Here is a 15,298-nt window from a genome sequence, read left to right as displayed (position 1 = left end):
GGCACTCTGAGGGTGTAAAAGGTCTGAGGAAAAGAGATAGGGATCTTGAAAAACAAGGAACAGTACTGGAATGGAAACTTGTAAATAAGGCAAGATCTTTTTCAGTGAAAATAAAAAAGGGACAGTGAAAGGGAGGTGGAATGGATGGCTGAAACTCAAGAACAGTGGGGAGCAGGCAGATAAGAAGCAGCACTGTGCCATGTCTCACTTTGTCAAATCCAGGGAGGAAATGATGAGGCAGCGGACTTAAGTAAACCAGATAAGAAGTACTTTTTCTTGCAACACTAAACTGCAATATCTGGGGTGAGGAGGAGGCTAGAGGATTAAGGAGGTTCACACAGGACTCAGACAAATTCAGGAGGACTGTCTCTGGGTGGGCACCAGAGGCAAAAGCCTATCCCTCCCCCTCAGCACAGGCAGCCGTGCAGATGCTGTGGCTGTAGACAGGAGGGAGTCACAGCAGAAATCCTCCCCAGTGCTGCTCATATGCTGCCATCTGCCAGCCTTTTATCTAAGCTTGTGCTAAGTTACCCACCACCATGATATTGTAACTCCTTAGAGGCTGCTATCAGCTGAATGTTGGTGACCCAAGACTGCACAGTCTGCTTTGATTTGCTTCGAAGCTCTTGCTGTAAATGGGAATGTTGAGCAAGAGCAGCTTGCTCTCAGCCTACCCAGCTACCTGGGCTCATCTGAAGGCAAGATAAAGCAGCCCCCTGAGTGTTATGACAAGAAGCCTTTTAGCAAAAATGAAGCAGAGAGATTCTGTTTACAAGAACTGCTTGTAAATGGAAACCAAGACCCAAATCTGAAAAGAAAAACACATGGCCATAATCTCTTTGCTGTGAAAGGAGTAGTAATTCCGATGTCATTCAGCAAGCTAAATGGTCTCCTTTAACTAAATGAGGATTACAACTGCATTCCTGGATCATACCTGACCTGGAGAGCTCTCTGAAATGTGGGGAGGGGAAAAGGCCTCCCGCCTTACTGTGTTACATGTCCCTGGTACAGCCAGAAAAAAGGTTATGGATACTCTCAGCTAGTTTACAGAACAACCCAAATGATTTTCCTGGAAGGAAACTTTGACGTGAATGGTTCCAGCAGGGATGGATACCAGCCTGCTTCCACTGCTTCACTGTCAACAGGAAGCATGTGAAATATGTTATGGGATTCACTGTATTTCATAATTCAATTTAGAGGTGCAATGTAAATATGGATTTAGGAGGCTGTTGCTGTATCTATTTTGCCTGCATCAGTTCCATGCAAAGATTGGATTTTGGCTTGTACTTTATCCCAGCCAACGATGGGCTAGGTTTGGATTTGCAGGACTGTGCATGATGGGGCTCACAGTGGGCTACTGTGTGCCTACATATGTGCGTATGGACAGGTGGATACATGAACTGGCACTTTTGCAAGCAACAAGCTTTTCTATCAGGACTTCTAAAGCCTCAAAGCTGCAGCACAGAGGTTTCACTCAGGGGCTTCTAAACCTCCATTCTGCACACTGCAGTATGAACCAATTTCAGGGCTGACTTCCTCCAAAACCCCCATACCTCTGGCATGGCACCCATGGAAATGTATGACTGGCACAAAGTTTAAAAACCAGACAGTGGTGGCAACGCAACTGGCAAAAAAATCACGGGGCATTGGCTTTGCTAGCACCGTACAGTGTCAATTGGGAATAAGAGACAACATCAAAAGACCAAGACTAAATCCAAAGTCCTCCGTAGAAGGTCTTTCTCAGCAGCTCTCAAAAGGACGCAGCAGTGTGTACTAACACAGGTCATTAAGTCAGTGGCATAGATAAATGTATATAAAAACAGGCAAGTCCTTGTTCTCCGTGAGAAAACTCAGGAGACAGAAACTCTTGTACCCATATAGTTAAGCACCCTAGTGCACAGCCCTGCAACACAATTCTCACGGGTTTTCCAAGGAGAGCGTGACGAAAAGGCTCACTGCAAAGCAATCACATCAGCAGGGGCCTCCTGTACTCCAGATCACCGCACACAAAAAATAGCAGCTACTTGCACAAAGTCTTTGCCCTCAGACACAGTCATCCCCTTCTGGCACCCACAGTCACCAGTCTTGGTGCTCAGAGAAACAAAACAGCACAGCAAGTCAGTAACCACATGCTGCAATGGAGACAGAGTCAGTGGTGCCTGCTATTCACAGCACACTCTCTCACCAGCACTTTGTGTGGCAAAAGCTCGTATTAAAGTGCCTGAAAAAACCACTACAGTCTGTGCTTGCCCAACTCCAAGTCCCAGCCATTTCAGATCCCCAAGATACTGCTGTTTTTCTCAAGTAATTATCAGCTTTCTGCTTTCACTCGAGAACGCAACACGCTGCAGATTCCAAGAAAACTGCTGGTATTTTCAGCAGCATCATGCTCAGAAACCAAAATCAAGGAATGATTCTTAAAGCATCACCCAAAAGCAAATAAGTCAAACATTAAAAAACTAACAGTTATAGCAACACCCTTTTCTAGCTGATTATGCCCCAGTACACTTCTGCCAATCAACAGAGACACAGAGCAAGCTTTCCCTACAATATAAATACAGCAGTCATTTTTCAAGAGCTGAAATTTCACCAGTGGCCACTGGTCACTGTGCTAACCACCATGACAGGCTGGCTTGTTGCAAAAGAGAGATGTTTTCTTAGTCGATTATGCCACTATTTCCAAAAACATGCTTTACATGACAGGATATAAATCTTCATGGGCCTCTCCTGTGCACACTCTGTCCCACATAAATGCCGGTATTGGAGAACCATTTAACAAAAGCATTAGACCCAAAGGACGAAGGGGGCTGAGTTGTGGGAGAATGCTGGCAAAAGCACAGTCCTGTGATAGCACGGCAGCCAAAGCAAACAGGGCTGCTCTGGGTCTGTCCTTTGTGCAGATGAGAAAACAGAGATAAAAATTGTTAACCCTGCAGGTAGCAACCATGCCATGACTAGCACATTTTCAATTCCAGGTGGTGTTTATTATTTCTCTTCTTTCAAGTGCTTACAGCATCTTTAGATAACTCCAGCAGCTTGCAGGAGACACAGTGATATCTGCACCGCAACATGACGTACCCTGAAAGTGCTGCATGGGACAGCATGGAGAGTATAATTGCTTCTTTTTCCCCCTCAAAATTGAAAACACTCTGCTGTCAGTCCTGCAGCAAAACTCAGACCGGCTCAGGACAAACAAGGCAGGATTGATATGCAGGAGGAAAGAGCAAGGTAGGAGCACTGCTGGTCACTGCCAGGTGCTTGGGCAGGCTGCTGCTTCACCGCTGGGCCTACATAACAAAAACAGTTTCAGAAAGGAGATGGGAAGAGCCTGCAAAAACAACCCTGCTCAGGACAGTGAACAGATGAGAAGGACCCTAGAAGTGACCCGACAATGTGTTCATTGAGCTCAAACGATGAATTCGCTTTTCCAGTTATATGATCTGCATGGTATTTATAGACTTCTCTGTAGCATTTGACTCAAGATCTGTGTTTTCACATTTTTGCAAAAAGACATTTCGCCTTTTGCAGTAAACTCCTGACCAATGCAAGCACAAAGAGATGCAAAGGAAACACTGGAAGTGATCTTACCGATGGGCTAAGAAAACACTTCAAACCCACATGTCGGCTAAGGACAGATTCATGTGCGGCATGTCCTTATCTGTGCTACAGAGCTTTTGGAAACTATTACTGCTATGAGAGATAAAGAAAATTTACTAGTGTGCATACACTTCCAGCAACATGCCTACATTTCCAAAAAACATTTTATAGGATTCAGATTGGAGATCAGCAACTGAAGCCAAGAGGAAAGATTATGGGATTAAAAACCCTGTGTTGAGCGCAAACAGCAAAAACACGCTCACTCAGTTCAGTACAGGGATTTTACCAGTGGGAAAAGAAAGATGAATGAGTTGTCCAAGAGCTGTTTTATAACGACTGTGTGTTTCTAATGACTAGGTATTTCTTTTTATAGAGGCAATTTTATGTAGTGAGCTAGATACACACTTTCCTAGATACACACAAAACCAAGCAGTTTCTATGAAGTTGGTGACCAATTTCCTCCTTTCTTTGCCAGGTGGGCAGCTGAAACAGAGAGATTAAAACAAAACCAAATCAATCCAAACCTCCATTTACTATGGAGCAATCTGTAATCACAAAAGGTTGAGTTTTCAGTGTTTTTGCAGTATTATGTGTTTGTATGAAGCTGAGTTGCCTCTGACTGGGTGCAGCTGCAAGTTCTCATAGTACTGCAAATGCAAACCAAAGTCCCCAGACAAACATTACTTGAGAAAAGGGCTGGAAATGTTTTTGCTGCACTAGAAGGAGGTAGAAGGTGAGCTCCAGCTCTCCCTAACCTTCCCTCTTTCTGCATCCCTTACTTAATTTCCATATGTCCTTCTCCAGTTCTCCCAGAAGCAAAGGAGTGTACAGATAAAAATCTCCTGACCTTGTGTTTAGAAGGGAGGGGAGGGGGGTGGCAGGCAGAGGAGGCAGGGGGATGCTGAGGGATGCAGTTAAAAGAGAATTTCATCTTCCACTCTACTTTGTCCCCAGGGCAGACACCTCTCCTTGGGTCACTGACTGGAGGCAGAGATGCCTTGGCATGGTCACACCACCCACTACCTCAACGAAGGGCTTTCCCGTGCAACCACCACATGTGGGGACAGCAGCACCGGGTACCTCCTAGTGCACCACAAAGGATAAGGGGATGCCTTTTCCTCTCTCTCTTCCTCACACACTTGTGTGCCAAGGACTGCCAGGCATTGCTCTTCATCTCCTTTCTATTCATGCTGTTGGACATGGGGGAACCTTAAGGCAGGAGAGTAACTTTGCACATTGATGGAGAGTTTTGCAAGGCAACAGCTGACTATGTTTTCCTTTACGCTTTAAAAGCTCAATAAAATAGCCAGTACTCCAAACTGAATTTAAATAAGGTCCCGCTTTGAAGCCTAGCTGTTGACTCTGTGACAGAATATTATTTAATTTCATATTTCTCGAATCTTTGGCAGAGACCGAAAACTAGCTATACTATTAGGTTTCCTTTTAGTTTTCTTTTCAAAAACATCACAGCAATGCTGAGCAAATCCAGTGATTCTAATGAATTCTGTTTTAAATGCAAAACATGTTTTGTAGCACTTAAAAATCAATCAAACTGCCAGAGATTGCTAAAATAGCTAGTATGAATTCCCTGCCATTTTCTACAGGCAAAGGTCAAGCCTGGGAGATGAGCAGGCACTCTGAGTTTGCAGACTGGCTCCATCTGTTACACATAAAGCTTGGTTTTGGCAGTGAAAACACTAGAAGGCGGGGTGGGGAGGCAGGGGAAACCAAGTCTTTGTGTTTACTAACTGCAGGGCCTGATCTTGCAGGGAGCTGAGTGTCTCCATCCCCAGTGGGGCAGAGGGGGCTTTGCCATCTTTGCAGACCTGCGTAAAACTTGGTCGCTGCTTCTTTTTTTATTAAATCACAGAAACCTGCATCTTCATTGCAAACTTCCTGCTCCAACACTAGAGACACGCTGAGTGTTAACATTCGTTGCTTTTCTCTTTGAAGGTTTCACCTCAGCTTGCCCCTTGCCTGTGCCACTGCCTGGGATAGTCGTGGCTGCTCTGGTGCAGGACAGATGGCTGCACCTGTGGAATCACTCATGAGGTTATCCTGTGCACCCTCAAACAAGAAATGACGGTAGTGAAGGGCTGAGACTGCACCGCCAGATGGCTGATGCTGCTGACCGCAGCTGTACCTTGTCTGCAGACAGTGATAAAGAGGGAGTCATGTTTTTAATACCAGAACACGAGAAGGCCTTGTATTAGCAAGGACACAAGAGAGGGAACTGCACAACAACTCCCTCTCAGGCATTCCCTCCAAATTATGATTAACGAATGCAAACTGCCAGCTGCGTGGTTGTAATTGAGGATGACACGCCAGCAAGATTGTGTGTTTGTGTCAAAAAGGAGGCAGCCGACAGATGCTTTGCTGAGGAAGAGCAAAGGGGAGGCCTGGGCTGGTCGGAAGGCAAGGGCAATGGCCTGTCCTTTGGGGGATGCTCACCACTCCTGGCACTGCTGGGCTTCTCACTTCAGCTCGGTTCAGATCACTACCATGGAAACATGAGATGAAAACCATCTCCTTTTGTCTTTGTTTCCACCTTCCTGTCTGATCCAAAGGCTTAGGTGGCCCTCCACAGCACTGCAGACATTTTTCTCCCGCTGTCCTTTATCAATCAAAGCCAAAATATTGATATACCAAGTGAAAGCCAAGTCACAGATGAGCTGCAGAGGGCCAGCAGAGGAGGAGACGCAAGGGACAACAGTACACCGTTCAGTTAATGCCCTGGCAAGGCTGGAAAGCCACTGCTTGTACAGGGTGACGCTACCCTCAGGGCATTCTTCCAAGGAGAGGAGCACCAGCCTGCATTATCAACTAAGCAACAACCAAAACCAACTCAATAAAGGGAACAATGTCATTGCATCTTGTGGTAAAGTGAAAATCTCTGAAAGAAACACAAAAAAATCTGCTGAAGGAGAAAAGAGGGGAGGAGGAGGGCTCTTAAAATGGAAGTGAGATCTGAGCCTCTTGTTGGGCTGAATTCTTTGCTGTGAATAATAAGCTTTTACCACAAAGAGAAAAGAAAGTTTGTTCTCTAGCTGGGATTTTTCCAGAACCTGCACAACATCTGAAAACCTAGAGGGATTCTTATCCCAATGAAAAATAATTACTCTAAAGAATATTTTTCAATGAACCCTTAAGGGACAAATTATGATACTTCTCTGAAAACATGCTGTTCTTTTCCCCTTGCAAAAATATGTCCTTTTGCTTGTTTCCAGGGGGTAGGCAGGCAAGCACCACAGCCAGCAGGAAGGCTCTTTGGTAATCCATTTCATATCACATGCTCTGTGGCAGTGTTCCTTGCACCATTCACAATGGAGTAACTTCAACTTCGGAAAATCCAGCAAAGTCAATAAGTCCCAGATAGCAGCATCTCTGTGGAAATCCCCAGCAAAGGTACTTTACCATCCAGGCTCAAGCGCTACAGGCACTTAAGAGATGTGCTTGAACATTCATCTGTGTTCGCAGTATAAATCTCTCTATAAGCACTGGGAAAATCTGGCTGGCAAGTTTGAACTATCCAGGAAATATGGCTTTTACACAACAAAACAACTATTTTAAACAGGATGCAATAAGCTTTTCATGTAGGATATTTATGTTGCTTCAATGTTTTATAAATAACAGAGGGAAAATAGTAAATAAAGAAGCATTGGACTTCTGGGGAACACACAGACTGTTTTAATCACGTTGGAAATTGCCAAAAATGCTACTTTCTTGTCATGCTGCAGCTGCCAGCCATCCAGTGTTTCATATACACCTCAAAGACTATAAAGTGTGATACAGGCCAATGATGCAACATGCAATCTTTGTTTTCGAAGACAGTAGGGTGCATTTTTAATATCTCTCTCTATTTCATCTCAAGAACTCTTTATATGGGTGTCAGAACCACAGGTGCTTCCAAATGTCTATTATCACTAAGCAAAGGAGAAAAAAATTACCCTACATACACTCTGGAAGTTCACAGCCCAGCAGGATCTTCAAGGACTGATAAACGCTCATTTGCTAAGCAACAATTAAAGCAAAAAAGTTAATTTCCGAGGCTATCCTTGACATAATTAAATAATTACTAATGGAATTGCAGCAGGGAAGGGGTTATCCCTAATGCCTCTACAAGTTGAGGGAGGTGATTCTTTCTCCTCTTCTGCTCTGCTCTGGTGAGACCTCATTTGCAGTGCTGCATCCAGCTCTAGGGCCCTCCATAGAAGGAGAACACGGAGCTGCTGGAGTGTGTCCAGAAAAATTATCTGAGAGCTGGAGCACTTCTCCTATGAGGACAGGATAACATGACTGAGACTGTTCAGAAGAGAAGGCTCCAGGGAGACCTTATTGCACCTTCCAGTACCTAAAGGGGACCTACAGGAAAGCTGGAGAAGGAGTTTTTACAAGGGCATGTAGTGATAGGATGTGGCTTTAAACAGAAAGAGGAGCGATTTAGACTGGATATTAGGAAGAAGTTTTTCCCATAAAGGGTGATGAGGCACCAGCACACAGAGAGGTTGCGGCTTCTCCATTTCTGGCAGTGTTCAAGGCCAGGCTGGATGGGGCTTGAAGCAACCTGGGCTAGGGGATGGTGTCCCTGCTCATGGCAGGAGGTTGGAACTTGATATTCTCCAAGTTCCTTTCCAACCCAAACCATTCTATGACTCTATCATTCTATGACATTATCAATACCAGATTTTTGACTGAACAGCACTGACTAGAAAAGTAGTGGAGTCAGTCCACATGGACAGAAAACCCCTGAGCAGACTCTTCTGAAAAAAACATCATTCCAAAGACTGAATTATTTTATTTTTTTCCTTTCATTATGTAGAATAACAGTGTGTTCCAGAGTCCCAGGAAAACTATTAAGATCACTTTGCTGATGCTTAGATCATGGAATATGCCATGTCGGGCAGGCAGGGTGTGTTTACAGGCTCCTGCCCTAACCAGTTTACAGTAGTGCTGTGCAGCCCTCTTTGTTCCAATCTAGTCTCTCCTATCATCTTGCAGAGCCTCCCCTCACCATCACATTAATCTCTTACTTGATCCCAACATGGTTATTCCCCCCAGTATGACTGGTGTGTACTCACTGACAACATGGGAAGGCTCACATGCGGGATGGGGTTGCTTGAAGTCATTGCTGTAATTGTGCCCCACAAAGAAATGAAACTTAATGCTGTGCTATATTGTTGAACAAATTAACTCAGCTCTATTAATTATCAAAGTAATCTGAACCTACTGTCATATAAATGTATCTATGTATGAGTGCATTCACTGAAATGGTTAAATGATTAACTGTGAACAACTTTATTAGACTAATTTTGCCTTCACGTGATCACATATAAACTATAGGATTTGAAAATTAAATCCCACTTTTTAAACCATCTCCTTGCTAAGTGGCTTGTCACTTACTTGAACAGGCCAGGTAAAAAACTCCAGGCAGACACATCCAGTACTGGAAAATGCTGATTAATCGTAATTCAAGTGTTTTCTATGACTATGCCAGTTTTGACAAGATTTTCAACAGAAAAAAAAAAAAAGTCTCGAGTAATTTAAAAAGCATTTTGAGTTTTCAAACAGAAATGTTTCAGGACAACAAAATATTTTGAAATTCTTATTTTATACCTTAAATCAGGAGGAAGTATGTCCCATGTATTGTTATTTCCCGTTTTCTGACACATTTGTTTTGTGAACTCTTTGGTATGATTAGACTCTGCTCCTGACTTTTAGTACACATTCAACCCCAAATCCCTTCGGTTTGCTCCTGACAGGAAGAATGACAAGTCTTGCTCTCTAAAGTGCTACCAATCTCAGCCAGACTTATAGTGCTCCAAAATATCTCAGGTAACATCAGTAGCAATGGCCATGAGATTAATTTATGCTTGAATGTCAAATCTCTCTATTTAAAAATGGGCATCTTTCATTCTGCTCCAAGAAAAACTTGAATAAAGTGAACATTTGTTTTCTACAGACATTCCTTTTAACTCTATTTTCCTGCTACTTGCAGTGCCTGTAATTTAGCTGGGAGCTTGCCTACTGATTTCAGTAGAGAAACCATTCCAGCATTGACTTGGCCAGCCTGTTTGCTCTGATTTACTTTTACATACAGTCTAAATAACAGTGTCCTGTTCTCAGGGGTTATTTTTGACCTAGTAATGCTTCATTTAAACACCACAGTCACCCATTTTTCTCCATGTTCTTAGCTTCTGGCTTGATTTTCAAATGTGGCAGAACAGCAACTGTGAATCACCAGAAAATGCTACTTGTTACATATGTCAACTAGATAAATTGATGGTACTGGAAACATGTCTCCAGCTTTCAACCTTGCTTATGAAAGGAGGATTTAATTTTGGAAAGTTCCTTTGGAATAGTTCAGGCTACCTTGTGTTTTTGGACAAAATATGTAATATGGACAGATACCGTGTGTTCAACTTGAGAGTCCGGTAAACATACTTGCATTAAAGAAGCATTAGGCATGCGTGGTCTCAGTGCTAACAAATGCTGTTACAGCTCAGCAGCAAGCTGTCCCATCATCACTCTGCAGCTAACCACGTCCAGCCATGTCTGCAGGGCAGCATATGCTCCCTAAACAATGGGCAGTGACTCACAGCGCAAACCCCTGGGTGAACAGCACAGAATCTGAATATTAGAAAGGGGGTTCTGTAACTTAATAAAGACATCTGGCAACCTTTACCATGATCTTGTTATAGCTGCAGTTTATCTCTCCAAGCCACTCCAGCCAGTGGTTTAGTCAGGTGCTTTACAATCTATTTTCTGAATAAGACACTACCAAAATACCCAGCCAATGTTGTGAGGGCCTTTGTCTTCCTGACCCCTCTGAAAAAGTCCAAAGTGACCCAAATCCTGTATCAAGTCTCTAGCCTTCCCCTAGGAAGCACAGGACTTGATGTCCTGCAGCGACGGTTGTTATACTATTTTCTTCTATTGTGAATAAAGTACAGCCTCCTGTCTGCATGGCATAGGTTTAACCTACTATTTGCAAAAGGAGCATTTGGGCCCAAAAAGCTCTCTTTTATGCAGTTATCACTCATTAAAGCAGTAGAGCAAGCAAGGCAGAGCTGGTGTGTCTGTGCTTAAGATGTCCAGGAACTAAGGAAGAATTTCACTTCCCTGAATTAAGTTTCCTGCTGAAACTATGTGTACTTTATCGTCTGTGAGTCTATCACTTGATGATACTATTAAATATCTAATGAAATAAACCTAAATTTTGCATTATGAAAAGCAGCACATGACTCAATCCTGCTTTCAGAGAACTCTATTACTCCTCCTCTGTTGTTTCTTTCCCAAGATAAGCCCTTAGCTGTTCAATCTCTTCCTAAGTGGAAGCTGCTCCACACTTCTGATGAGCACTGTTGCAACTGTAAGCAGTCTAACCATGGCAGAAATCCAGGCCGAAGGTTATTACCTTCAAGCGCCACTTCCTCCAAGCCCAGGATCAGTGTGTCCCCACATGCAGGAAAGGAGGAAAAGGAGGTAGGAGGCCTCCATGGATGAGCAAGGATGTGCTGGGACAACTCAGGCAGAAAGCAGCCATCTATGAGAGGTGGAAACAGGGGCTGGCTTCTTGGGAAGAGTATAGGAACATTGCCAGGGCATGCAGGAGTGCAACTAGGAAGGCCAGAGCCCTTCTGGAATTAAACATTGCCAGGGAAGTTAGGAAAGTAAGGAGTTTTTCCGGTACATCAGCAGCAAAAGGAAGATTAGGGGGAGAATGTAGGTCAGCTGCTGAACACAAAGGGTCCCCTGGTGACAGACGATGCAGAGAAGGCTGAACTACTGAATGCCTTCTTTGCTTCAGTCTTTACAGCCAAGGCCAGCTCTCAGGAAGCCCAGTCCAGCAAGGATAGTAGGATGGCCAGGACAGCAGAGGACTTGCCCTGGGTGGAAGAGGAAGAGGTTAAAGACTTGTTGGCCAAGCTTAAGGCTCATAAGTCAATGGGTCCTGATGGGATGCATCATAGAGTGCTGAAGGAGTTGGCTGATGTGATTGATAAGCCTCTCTCCATCAATTTTGAACAATCATGGAGGACAGGTGAGGTGCCTGAGGACTGGAGAAAGGCCAAAGTCACTCCAGTCTTCAAGAAGGGCAAGAATGACTCAGGAAACTACAGGCTGGTCAGCCTCACTTCCATCCCTGGAAAGGTGATGGAACAACCCATCCTGAATGTAGTCACTAAACATATGAAGGATAAGATGGTTATCAGGGTGACTCAACATGGCTTCACCAAGGGGAAATCCTGTTTGACCAACCTGATGCCTTCTATGGGTGCATAACCAGCTGGCTAGATGAGGGGAGAGCAGTGGATGTCATCTACCTTGACTTCAGCAAGGCTTTTGACACTGTCTCCCATAACATCCTCATCAGAAAGCTCAGGCAATGTGGCTTGGATGAGTGGACGGTGAGGTGGATGGAGAGCTGGCTGAATGACAGAGCCCAGAGGGTGGTGATCAATGGCACAGAGTTGAGCTGGAGGCCTGTGGCCAGTGGAGTTCCACAGGGATGGGTTCTGGGGCCAGTCTTGTTCAACATCTTCATCAACCACCTGGATGAGGGGACAGAGTGTACCCTCAGCAAGTTCCCTGATGGCACTAAACTGGGAGGACTGGCTGATTCCCCAGAGGCTGTGCTGCCATTCAGCGGGATCTCGACTGGCTTCAGATTTGGGCAGAGAGGAACCTCATGATGTTCAAAAAGGACAAGTGCAGAGTCCTACACCTGGGAAGGAGCAACCCCATGCACCAGTACAGGCTGGGGGTCAAACTGCTGGAGAGCAGCTCTGCAGAGACAGACCTGGGAGTCCTGATTGATAATAAACTAACCATGAGCCAGCAATGTGCCCTTGTGGCCAAGAAGGCCAATGCCAGCCTGGGATGCATCAAGAAGAGCGTGGCCAGCAGGTCAAGGGAGGTTCTGCTCTCCCTCTCCTCTACCCTGGTGAGGCCTCATCTGGAGTCCTGTGTCCAGTTCTGGGCTCTCCAGCTCAAGAGGGACAGGGAACTGTTGGAGACAGTCCAGTGCAGGGCCACCAAGATGATCAGAGGACTGGAGCATCTTCCTTATGAGGAAAGGCTGCAGGAATCTGTGCTATGTAGCCTAGAGACGAGAAGACTGAGGAGGGATCTCATTAATCTTTAAAAGTGTCTAAATGGTAGATGTCAGGAGATTGAAGCATCCCTTTTTTCTGTTATACCTAGCAACAGGACAAGGGGTAATGGGATGAAGCTGGAACACAAAAAGTTCCATTCAAACATAAGAAAAATCTATTTCACTGTTCAGGTGAGGGAGCCCTGGCACAGGCTGCCCGGGGAAGGTGTGGAGTCTCCTTCTCTGGAGGTCTTCAAGACCCGCCTGGACACATTCCCGTGTGACTTGATCAAGGTGGGCCTGCTTCTGCACGAGGGTTTGACTAGATCATCTCTAAAGGTCCTTTCCAACCCCTATCATTCTATGACTTCTATGATCTTAGTCCTGCCTGCCTGCAGACATGGTTGTTTCTGTTTCTGGAGCTGCAGGATAGTGTTTGGACATCAGTCTATGGACTCCTTGGCAAAGTGTAGGAAGAAAAGATGTCACCTGTAAGCAAAAGATTGCTCCTCACAAAATACCTGCAGAAGGAGAATGCCTCCATATGCAGGAAGAGACAATAATACTCCTCTTTAAATACAAACATCATCAGAGGAAATGAATATCAAACATTGAGTTGTGTTGTAGCCTGAAAAATGACCCTTCATTATCAGCTAAATGGCAGATAATGCAGAGCATGAATTGTACGGGCTGTGGAAAAGCAGGCAACAATGTGGATATGGCTTGTTTGCAAGTCTTTCATAATGATTCTGAAAATACAGTAGTCAGAGATCATATTCTTCTGGAGCCACTCTGGACATGACACAGGGAACCTGCTGCTAACCTTACTTCCATCAACAAGCAAACAAGCAGTGATAAAATAGACATTTGCCTTGGATCTGGAAGACAGTGCTTGACTTTCGATGCAGAGGGTGCAAAGCATGTGGGAAGGTTTATGGAATTTCAGTTGTAATTGTTATATAAGGATAAAGTTCAAGCTTGTCTTATAGTTGCAGCTGTGGTGCAGGCAAGTTCTGGGGCTGTGCCTGTGTCCACAACCACCATGTTTAGTCCTTCATTTCCTGGTGGCCCAGGATCTCCCCACAGCATCTCTACACTATAGGGCAAGAGCCCGGAGTGAGACTCAGTGATTGACCCAACTCCTACCTGGCTTCATGGCACAGTATTTGACTCTGCTGCAGGGGAGCTCCCGGTGGGGATTTTGGACAGCCCAGACATTCCCCCAGGCTGTCCCTGCTGTGCATAGTTCAGCTGACAGAATTGCTTGATTGTACACTTCAATGTGCTGACTGACATTAGGGTGGAGAATTCAGTCATCCCAGAGACTCCCCAATGCATCCAAAGCTGAACGTAGGTAAGATACTTGCAAATGGCTAGTAGAAATTGCTCTTGGAGATGCAGAAAAGGTCATGAAGGAGAATATTTTGTAAGACAGGTAGGACGTAATTCATATGTAGTTTCAAGATAATTGGTAACAATGCATACACTGGAACATGGCCAGCAGGACTGCATAAAATAAACTGTACAGCAGTTTGGAGAGTCTCACCTGATCCCACTGAAAGGCCACTGCAAGGACCCCTGCAATGGTGCCTCCTATCCTGTTTGAGAGGTTTGATTCCCTGTGCAAGCTTTACCATGTGCCAAGACCTCAACAATTTCGTTTTGTGTAGGTTTTTCTTAAGCAAGAACTCTTATCTGTAAGTGTGTGTGTCACAGGTGGAAAAATGGATTAAACCCCAAATGTTATCGGGAACTGGTCAGAAAGTGAAAAACAAGGAACATAAAGTGGAATGCAAAAAATACACAGTATACCAAGGGAGAAGACTGAAAGTGCCCATGTCAAGATACATGCAGCAATGTTAAACTAGTTCCATTATATGTGGGAGAAACACAAATGTTTTGGTACACGGACTGTTTCTCCTGCTTTGAGTTTCTGCAGTAACTAACGCAATAGCGTCCTCCGCCGGGGCCGGGAATGCAGGGCTCTGGGGCAGCACAAATGACAGCAATCCATACCTCACTTTGTATTTCCTTAGCTTGTATAAGCACAGGCATGCACAGGTTGAGGAAGAGAGGATAAAAACCAGCCCCTTGCTCATGGATCTGGACATTTTGCTGTTGTTACAGACCTCTGTGTCCATAACCAAAAAGTAACATCACTGCATAACAACAAGTCATTTCCATTGCTGATTGGTTTGGGTGCTTTCTTTGATTTACAACATAAATTGACACTCAGGATCAGAGCATTGCTTTGTACAGTCCAGTAGTATTATTTTAGCTGTCACGAATCAGACAGATTTTAGAAGCTGGAACAAATTGCCAGTTACAATGAAAGAGGAACTTCCACATAAATGGCTCGGGATTTCCTGTTATTGCAGATTGATTTTTGTGATGCAAGGCAAGATTCATTTTTTTCCCCCAATAATTAAACACATGTGAAGTGCTATTCTTTCCAGTTCACAACAATGACTTTCCTGGAGACTGTTTTGACAGTGTTTTCATCTGAAATATTTTTCATTAATGTAAATAAGTTTGTTTCTCAAAACCATGAATATGATATCACAGCACACCCACCTACTTTTTGAGGAAAGATGTTATTTTTGAGAA

General features: G+C 44.4%; 1 protein-coding gene across 1 annotated transcript in view; it reads right to left on the bottom strand.

The window, feature by feature from the left end:
* The window catches only part of CCBE1 (collagen and calcium binding EGF domains 1), a 106,969-nt gene that overhangs the window by 46,631 nt on the left and 45,040 nt on the right, over positions 1-15,298 (bottom strand). The gene's annotated exons all lie outside the window — the stretch shown is intronic.

Source organism: Colius striatus, chromosome Z, assembly GCF_028858725.1.
Source record: "Colius striatus isolate bColStr4 chromosome Z, bColStr4.1.hap1, whole genome shotgun sequence".
NCBI lineage: Eukaryota > Metazoa > Chordata > Aves > Coliiformes > Coliidae > Colius > Colius striatus.
This window is presented reverse-complemented; position numbering and strand designations above follow the sequence as displayed.